The 10,363-nt window shown below is 39.6% G+C and overlaps 1 non-coding gene across 1 annotated transcript; it reads left to right on the forward strand.

Annotated features, from left to right (window-relative positions):
* The first annotated feature begins 8,699 nt into the window (after positions 1–8,699).
* Positions 8,700–8,789, forward strand: LOC114923965. The gene has a single exon (XR_003810754.1). It is a non-coding gene; the product is annotated as a small nucleolar RNA U3 (small nucleolar RNA).
* Positions 8,790–10,363: the final 1,574 nt, after the last annotated feature.

Here is a 10,363-nt window from a genome sequence, read left to right on the forward strand (position 1 = left end):
TCTCACGGGAAAAAAAAGATCTCGTAAAGTTGGATTTGATTGATTGAACTTTTTAGTCCCACCCAGTCTGCCATTACCACTGAAGCCACGCCCACCCAATGGGCCACACCCACCCAATGGGCCATGCCCACCCGGCACCCGGTGATACATAAGTGGGTTTGGGGTTGCAGTTTGGGCACTCGGTCTCTAAAAGGTTCGCCATCACTGTCCTAAGTGGTTCCCAACAACCAATTAAAAACAAGGGAGTCAAAACAGAACAGCCCTTTCCATCAGGCCACCTCATAGGGTTGTTGTTGCAGGGAAAATAGGAGGAGGAAGGAGTGCTGGATAGGTTTGCCACTTTGAGTTATTTGTAACAATAACAAAGGTTGGATGTTGTTGTTGTTAGTTGTGAAGTCATGTCCGACCCATTGCGACCCCATGGACAATGTTCCTCCAGGCCTTCCTGTCCTCTACCATCTTCTGGAGTCCATTTAAGCTCACACCTACTGCTTCAGTGACTCCATCTAACCACCTCATTCTCTGTCGTCCCCTTCTTCTATTGCCCTCCATCTTTCCCAGCATTAGGCTCCTCTCTAGTGAGTCCTTCCTTCTCATTATGTGGCCAAAGTACTTGAGTTTCAACTTCAGGATCTGGCCTTCTAAAGAGCAGTCAGGGTTGATCTCCTCTAGGACTGACCGGTTTGATCGCCTTGTAGTCCAGGGGACTCGCAGGAGTCTTCTCCAGCACCATAGTTCAAAGGCCTCAATTCTTTAAAGGTAGGATACCAGTACATAAATCATACCCAGCAAAAACCAAGAATAACTGCCTCAACCTCTTAGTAACCGATCAAAAGGTGGAGAACATAGGTGGCTACCCACATTTTATATAATGAACAGAATAACAGAATTGGAAGGGACCTTGGAGGTTTTCTAATCCAACCCCATGCTCCGGCAGGAGATGCTGTATCATTTCAGACAAACAATTGTCCAATCTCTTCTTAAAACTTTCCAGCGTTGGAGCATTCATATATTATAGCAATAGCCCTTAAACCTATATACTGCTCCATAATGCCTTGCAGCACTCTCTAAGCAGTTTACAGCATCAGCATCTTGTCCCCAACAATCTGAGTCATCATTTCAGCAACCTCAGAAGGATGGAAGGCTGAGTCAACCTTGAGTCCATAAGGATTGAACTCCAGACTGTGGGCAGAGTCAGCCTGCAATACTGCATTCTACTGTAAACACTGCACCACCAGGGCTATGATGGAATGCAAAGGACTCTTCAAATGGAGTGTGATTATATTAATATGGCTGTGTGAGGTTGGGTTAGGTTGATTGGTTTGGTTTGGTTCCTTATACCAGATACTAGAAAGACATGTTTCATTTTTTTTCCTACTGTTGAAAAAAATGGGCAGGTACATCTTATTTTCTTGGCACTGTCTATAGAGTACAAAATGCTTTGCCACTGGGCTCCATGAAGATCTTTCTGACATCTAGAAGAAAAGTTTTGAATGCTCAAGAATACCAACAAAGGTCCATAAAATAGAAAAGACAAGAGAGCCTTAAACAAAAACAAGCCCTATGTTATACTGAATTCTACAGAGTTATTTAGAGGTGAACTCAGCCTGTAACTTCATGTAACAACTATGCAATGCACATAATAGTCTAATAGCAAAAACCACTTTTCCTTTCGCGATACAAATAGAAGCAGGTCAAAAACAGGGGAGACGAGAGTGTAAATAACTTGTAGTGTTCACTGGCTTTTAGCATTGATATTCCAAAGATGTAATTCTTCAGCCTGGCAATTGCTTTTCACTGATTCTAACATCCATGCTTGAATCCCTTAGAGAAAACCATGATATGACAATAACCAATTTGCCATCTCTTAGTGCTATTCTCTTTGGTTTCAAACAACCGTATGTGTCTAGAAGCACAAGATAAACAATTTTCAAATATGAAGTCTTGACTCAACACTGTTGACTGATGGCATTTTCCCCTGCCTTCCAATAGCCCCAAAATAGGGAAAATCTGAACAAAGGATGAATAACATAATTTTAGAATTTTTTAAAAAATCACCAATATGATGTTGTCTCAAAAACAAAAGTCATATGAGTTTTTAAAATGCACTTATCTTTTCACCCACTGCTGTTCATGAACTAACAAATGTCAATTTCAGACACAGCTCACGGAAAATATTTCCAGTATATGAGATATGTTTGGCAAGAATGCAAAATACAGGATATAAAATGTAGATATTTAGCGGGTCCACACATGACTTCAAAGAGTGACCCAACAAATATGTGTAAACCCTGCTTACAACATCTCCACTTATCTCTTCATTGTAGATCTTCAAGTATGGCTCAAAAATGACAGGAAACTACTCTAAGGAGTGGTGCTCATCTCCATTTCTTAGAGGAAAGAGCCAGCATTGTCTGAAGATGCTTCCATGGTCATGTGGCCAACATGACTACAGTATATGTTGAAGTACACGGAATGCTGTTATCTTCCCACTGAAGTGGTACTTATTTATCTACTTGCATTTGCATACTTTCAAATTTCTGGGTGGGCTGGAGCTGGGGCAAATAACAGGGACTTCACCCCATTGTGCTGTGCTCAGGTCTCTAATCCAAGTTGTCAGCTTTCCAGGTGGCTAATTCAGTGTCTTGATTGTCCTTAGTGTTGCTGTTATTAAAAGGCCATCCACTGCTCATAATGTGGTTTTTTTTCATTGATCAAGAGAGGAATACAAAAATCAGAAGTCAACCAGCACATTTTTCACCCATTCCTCTTCTCATCCTAAAACTTTTTGTTTTGTCACCTTATCACAAAAAAGATGTTGAGAGCTTGGAAAAAGTTCAGAGAAGAGCAACTAAGATGATCAAAGGTCTGGAGACTAAAACATATGAAGCTGTGGGACTTGGGTTTGGCTAGTCTAAAGAAAAGAAGAAATAGGGGAGATACGATAGCAGTGTTCCAGTATCTGAGGGGCTGCCACATGGCAGAGGGGGCCAGGTTGTTCACCAAAGCACCAGAGGGAAGGATGAGAAACAATGGTTGGAAACTGATCAAAGAGAGAAGCAACCTGGAACTAAGGAGAAACTTCCTGACAGTGAGGACAATCAACCAGAAATCATGGGTGCTCCATCACTGGAGATCTTTAAGAAGAGACTGGACATTCACTTACATATCTGAGATGGTATAGGTTCTCCTGCTTGAGCAGGGGGCTGGGCTAGAAGACCTCTAAGGTCTCTTCCAGCTCTATTCTATTCTGTTCTGTTCTGTTCTGTTCTATTCTATTCTATTCTGCTTTAACAGCAGTTTTGCAAAACACATACCTACCCACTTTACAATGCTGATAAACTGTCAGCCCAGATTGGGAAATGCACAGCCAAGGAGCTAGGAAGCAAGACCAAAGAGGTACTTTTATCAATTCCAAAACTCCAGTGTTTTATCTGCAGAGCTACATTTTGGGTTCAAACATTGGGTGTGTGCTCTGTTGATGATGCAGCTTGTTTGTTTTGGGGATTGTTGTTTTAAACACAGCATCACAGGTCATACACCATTATGGTGGTTTTAATTTTCGTACACTGCCCGTAGTGGTACCTCACTACACATTATTATTTTCAGGAGGTGCGACAAGTATTAAAAAGGCCGAGTCCCAAACAAACCATGTGACTTATCATACGAGCCTTTGTTTCAGGTGGAATAACTTTCTGCCTGTCCTTTTCCCTATGTCAGCGACCTTCCCAGCATGGCCAACTTCCTGTACACCCTCTGTGGCTGTCCCCCTTTTTGCAGACACCTTCCCAGCATGGCCAACTTCCTGTCCACCCTCTGTGGCTGTCCCCCTCTTTTTGCAGCGACCTTCCCAGCATGGCCAACTTCCTGTCCACCTTCTGTGGCAGTCCCCCTCTTTTTGCAGCAACCTTCCCAGTATGGCCAACTTTCTGTTGGTTCTCCACAGCCATCCCCCCTCTTCCTACCGCAACATGTCGAGTACTAAACAAAAATGCATCAAAATGTGTTGAGTACCAAATTCAATGAGTTTTGAAGCAGTCGCGTTCTGGAGTAACACCGTAAACAAACAAGCAAATAAATAAATATGTCCTCCATCCTGAAAGTGAATCAGCACAAAAGGAATGATAGTATATCATCAGAGGAATGCAGTCACGCTCCATGGTTTATGTGCGGACGCTTAAATCTTACCCATTTGTTCCAACTCATCAATTTGTCATTGTGCAGACACTTATTCATTTCATGGAGGTGTCACTAAGTTCTATAATTTGCGACACTGAACAACATCTCCTTCAGGATCATGTCCTGAACCAGACCATATTTTTCTACTCTTACTAGTTTTTTTTTTCTGGCTGACCTCTGTGAGAGCAGAACGTTAAATGGCAGAGACCTTTCATCTGAATTAGCAGGTTTTTGTCTCCTGTTTCTATCTCAGAGTAGCCAAAATAATACAGCAGAAATAAGGTCCATAACCACAATAAAAAGTATAGACATCAGTAATATTAACTCTGGTTCTGCTCCAACAGAAACTGTTGTATTTTTATTATTTATGTGTGTGTGTTTTTTTTGGGGGGGGCTGTTTTTAAAGTTGGTAATCACCAGAGTTGTTTGGCAAGTGGACAACCATACTGAATGAATGAATGAATGAAGGAATGTTTTTTTTTTAACAATTTAACCAGAAAAGAAATGGCTGCCATCTAAGATGCAATTTTTAGAGAAACCCAAATCCTACTTTGGAAACTCTACTTAATCTCACTTGACTCCATCCCAGGGCTGTCAAATACAGCAAGTCTCTTTCGGTGTCCCTGTAAACAAGGCCGTCCCTTGTGAAGAAAAGTCCCCGAAGAATTGTGTAATTTGCTGGAGTCGGAGGCGGGGGTGTAAGGGAACCGTTTGCTGTCAGATTTAAGCAACGGAAAGGACAATTTGCAAAGGCAAAGGACAGGAGGACAGGCGAAACCAATCTTCTCCTCTTTTTTTCTTTCCTTTTCTTTTCAAGAGCAAATTTGCAACCTTTCGCTTTCCAACAGCTGCCGGGAAAGCGTCAGAATTATGAGCAACCAGGACTCGCTGCTACAGATTACCTCATCTGAATTTTCAAAAGGGGATTACAATCCCATTAAAGGACAAGGATCTTTGGAAGCTAATTAATTTTCAGGGAATTGCTTGCAATGCCTAAGCAAGGGGTTGATTAAATATTAATATGGGATACTAAGGTCACTTCTTCTTTTTTTTTTTTTTTTTGCAACCCTCGAAAACAGAGTATTGAGATCTAACTGCGGCATTCGCTTCGCGGTGATGGAAAATAAATGGAGAGGTCTGGGCATAAATCAGTTGAAATAGATGATTGATTTTTTTTTTTACATTTGATTCAAGCTTTTTGAGTCTAACTCTGTTCCTAAACTTCTCTTCATTCTTTTTTTTTTTTTAAATAAATAAATAAATAAATATATTTGACACCTAGGTAGACACATATAATTGAAGTATCTCTTTCCGGGATGTACTCCCCCAAAACATTCACCTGAAGAGTAGATAGCAAACATCTATGGAAAAGCCCGATGCTACCCCCTAGTGCCCAAACTGAAGTGACCTCAAAATGACACAGTAAATGGACTTTAAACACAAGAAAAAACAAACAAGAAACAACAACACCCAGAAGCGACATAGGTTACCGCTGGTTTCGTTTACTTAGACATCTTTTTCTGACAGAAGGGGGGAAAAAAGGTGACACTCTAAAAAGGCCAAAATGTTTTTTTGGCCTGATTCCTCTGTTTTAGGTTCCTAAACAAAAAGCAGCTATTTATGGATTACTTGGTTAAAATCTGCAGCAGGAACAGAAGCCTCAGAAACAAAATCCAGTCCCGTGTAACAGAGAAGAAAGGGGTTCCTTGCCTCCCTTCCACAGAAGACCTGCCTGCACCCCGTCCATTCTTTCTTTTCGGCACCAGATTGAGCAATGGCTGCATGTGAAACAAAACTGATTTTGGATGGTATCATTTCATCCTATGGTTGCCTGTTTAAATGCAATCTTGACACCTATGGAAATCAGGCTTTTCAAGAAGAAGATTTCATCCTGGTCTCCTCTCAGTGATGTACCTGTTTTGCACAACGAAGATCAAATTTTCTGGAGAAGTGAGGGAAGTAGTGAGGACAAGTGGGCTCTTTCTAAATCCTTTTTTGCAAATGAAACTGCCAAGAGAGTCCTGCAGACTATCTTTTCTCTAACAGGATGCTCTAAACCAGGGATAGGCAACCTTGGCTCTTTTATGACTCGTGGACGTCAACTCCCAGAATTCCTGAGCTTGGAAACCTCTCCCTTTCCCCTCAGCATAGTTGGCTCAGAAATTCTGGGAGTTGAAGTCCACGAGTCATAAAAGAGCCAAGGTTGCCTACCCCTGCTCTAAACAGAAATCTTTATCTCCTCTCTGTCCATTAGATTTTGCCTTTCTGTTTCCAAGTTCACACAGCCTTTGAGCATCATCTTTCCTCGTTGAGTTTATTTGTCCTGTTTCTATATTTCAACAAACCCTGGAAAAAGCATGTAACTTTCTTCTTCTTTACTTCTGTTTATTTTCCAGTCCTGTTGGCCTTCAGTTACCTAAGCCCAATATCAGAGGAACTGGTTTTATTTTGCTTTCCTAAGTTCTGTTGAGTAGTTGACCGTGCATCTGAATTTGTCTACATTTGGTAAAACTGAGAATATAATGAGAAGGGATGCATCCCTAATCCTGCCGTTATGGAGATTGGCTCCTGCTGTAGAACCATAGAGTTGGAGGGACAGATGATATCAAGCCCAATCCACTGAATGCTGCAGGATTCCCTACATCTTCCCCATCGGATGACTATCCAGCATCAGGAAAGAAACCAGGAAACTGGGAGTTCTAGTTCTGCCTGAGGCATGAGAGCTGGCTGGGTAACTTTGGGCCGAACATTCTCTGTCAGCCCAGCTCATCCCGCAGGGTTGTTGTGATGAGGAAAATAGGAGGAATATTAGTTATGTAACCTTGAGTTAGTTATAAAAATAATAATAAAGGTGAGATAAAAAATAAAAAGGAAATCATTCTGTGTGGTAACCTGTTCTATAGTTCTTCCTAAAATCTAATCTAATCTAATCTAATCTATCTATCTATCTATCTATCTATCTATCATCTATCATCTCATTACTTCTGAGTTCCATTTTGTGAATCTCCACATTTAAGGCACAAGCCTACATTAAGATTTTCTTTGATGTGGTAAAATTGACATCAGTCTGATCAAGGGAAGGTAATTTAATATGACTGTTTTACCATACAAAAACCGGGGAGAGAGTTTATGTTATAGCAAAAATTGTTCTTTATCAAAATTTAATTTGCAAAATTTTCATATAGAAGAGTTGGAATACGTGGTAGCATTTGGGACAGTTATTGAGCGGATGGGAGTAAAGCTTTTGGAGATGACAATTTATATTTATCCTTATGTAGTAAAAGTAAGTGGATGATTTTAGGCCAATTTAAATGGGCCAAACGGTTAATATGACCACATACTACTTTGCAAATTACACAAAATATGTTAATTATTAATATTTCTACATTTACGAAGACAGAATACACGTGTTACTTTTCCAATTAGGAGCTAAATATTTAAATAAAATATAAATGTATCCACAGGTCCTTTCTTGATTATTAAGCCAATACATTTTACTCCCCTAAAAATGAATTAAGTCAATGTCTTGATCATGCTAAAGTTTTCACTGAATCATTGTCCAACCTCCATCTCATAAAGGAATACCAATGAAAGCATCACAGAGAGATTATTGATTCACCCTTGAAATGAAAGGAAGGCTTCAATTTTAACTCTGTGTTTAAGCTGTGCTTTTATTCATGTGCTTATATCGTTTTATACATAAAGTAAAATCTGTTGTAAACAGTCCAGAGTCACTTGGACAAGATGTGCAGTTTAGAAATTTAATAAACAAAAATAAACTGAACCAAATGTCCATTATCAAAGGAGGGGAGTGTTAGTTAACTTGATATAAATTGGTAGGGCTCAGTTGTTTCAATATTCTAAAATAATTAGTGAAAATGAAGTGCTTTCTATTTTTATGACTCATAGTCTACTTATTATCACAGAATAGAATAGAATAGAATAGAATAGAATAGAACAGAACTGAACTGAACAGAACAGAACAGAACAGAACAGAACAGAACAGAACAGAATAGAATAGAATAGAATAGAATAGAATAGAATAGAATAGAATAGAATAATAACTTTATTGTCACTTTGAATGTACACTAATCAGCATATATTAAAATGAAATTTCATTGCATTCAGCTCTCAGAAGAGAAGAATAGAATAAATACAAGTAGTCCAACAGTTCATTTAATAACTATTCAAAGTTACAACAGCACTGGAAAAAAAGAAGGCACTTATCACCATTTTTCACACTTACAACTGTTGCAGCATCCCCATGGTCATGTGATCAAAATTCAGACACTTGGCACCTGACTCATGCTTATGACTAGAATAGAATGGAATGGAATGGAATGGAATGGGACGGGACGGGACGGGACGGGACGGGACAGACTAGACTAGACTAGACTAGACTAGACTAGACTAGACTAGACTAGACTAGACTAGACTAGACTAGACCAGGAGAGAACAGGACAGGACAGGACAGAATAGAATTCTTTTTTGGCCAACTGGAATTACAAGAGGATGGTGGAAAGACTATATTTTCAGGGATCATTTCTATAGTATCTAACTAAAGAAATGTATTCAAAAGTGATCACCTGAGGTTACAACGGCTCAGCGGTTAAAGATGCTGAGCTTGTGAGCTGGAGAGCTGACATCCCAGGTTCAAGACCCACACTCCATGCAATGGGGTTAGCTCCCATTATTTGCCTCAGCTTCCACTCACATAACAGTTTGAAAGCATATAATTGCGAGTAGATAAATAGGTACCACTTCAGTGGGAAGGTAACAGCATTCCATGTGCCTTTGGCGTATAGTCACGTTGGCTACCTGACTAAAGAAATATCTCCATACAATACTGACTCCCTCGGCTAGGAAACGGAGGTGAGCTAACAGGAAAACCTTTATCTTTTTAATAGAAAGGAACATAGGCTGTGTGTCAGGAAGAAGTCATGGTTTTTTAAACTGGTTTCCATTATTCACACCCCACCTCAACTTGTCACATTCACACAACCAGGCAGGTTTAACATCTTAATGATAACTGGGCCCACAGTGTGCTTTAATGTCTGAGAATAATTTGTTAACTGGAAATGTCTGTAGTTTTCTAGTAGGGAGAATGAGGAAAAGAGAGGTTAGATCCTTCACTAGTCTGAAGGGGGCCAAGCAAATCAATTTCTTATTATTATAGTCATCCTAAAAGACAGGGAATATAATGTATCAGAGTTATTGGTCTGTGGAACATGCTCCCTTTTCCTATGCATTAATTCATAATCACCCGTTCCAAAGTTATAAACTCTTGTCAAAGTTATAAATTTCTGTATATGTGTAAGAAATCTGGTTCTTAGCTTGATGGTTTTAGTGCTTATTTTACACGCCATGAAAATAATAAATTATTCTCTTGTTTTGGCACAATTGAAGGTCTAAATTGGTGGGAGTATTCTGTATCAATTAATGTGTCTAGCTGAATATGCAAAAGCATTTGGTAAAAAAAACTTCATATTTAACTGGTTCCAATAGAGGGGGAGTAAATATAGCTCAGGGTTCAACTTTGGTATCCTACGTGCTCTCTGATCTTGGTTGTTTGCTTGCAAATATTTCATTACCCAGCATAATCAATGCAAGAGAGTGTAGGGATTGCTCGCTCTTTATGTACAGTAACTTGCTCAGCCAATGTAGTTAAGTGTGTGAGTTTCTCTATGGTAGTTCCTTAACTATTTTCTGCTTGATTGTTTGTCAGGTGTTAATCCCTGCTTATCTGGGTGTTGGTTGCTGGAGAGGATGCATTCTGATCTTTTTTGTTTTCTTCTTAGCTTTTTGTCGCCTCTGGAATGATGTGCAAACATGGTTTATCTCTATGTGCCTATTGATGGCTGATTTGTCTAAATGACGAGCTTCCAGGAATTCCTTAATGTTTTTGCATTTAGCTTGGTCAAAGTTCTCAGTTGACACCATGGTTGAGTCTATCCATGTGTTTTTGTCATTTATTTTATTTATTTAATTTATTTATTTAATTTAATTTATATGCCGCCCTTCTCCCGACGGGACTCAGGGCGGCGCACAACATATTTAAAACCAGAACATATATACAATCCCCCCCTTAAAACCGAATTAAACCGAATTTTAATGTTGCGTCTTCCGAATACTTAAAACCCAATATAAAATCCGCCCTAGGTCAGGTCCGCTTGCTGAAAGAGCC

This window comes from Protobothrops mucrosquamatus, unplaced genomic scaffold, assembly GCF_001527695.2.
Source record: "Protobothrops mucrosquamatus isolate PMUCROS unplaced genomic scaffold, P.Mucros_1.0 scaffold2, whole genome shotgun sequence".
Classification (NCBI taxonomy): domain Eukaryota; kingdom Metazoa; phylum Chordata; class Lepidosauria; order Squamata; family Viperidae; genus Protobothrops; species Protobothrops mucrosquamatus.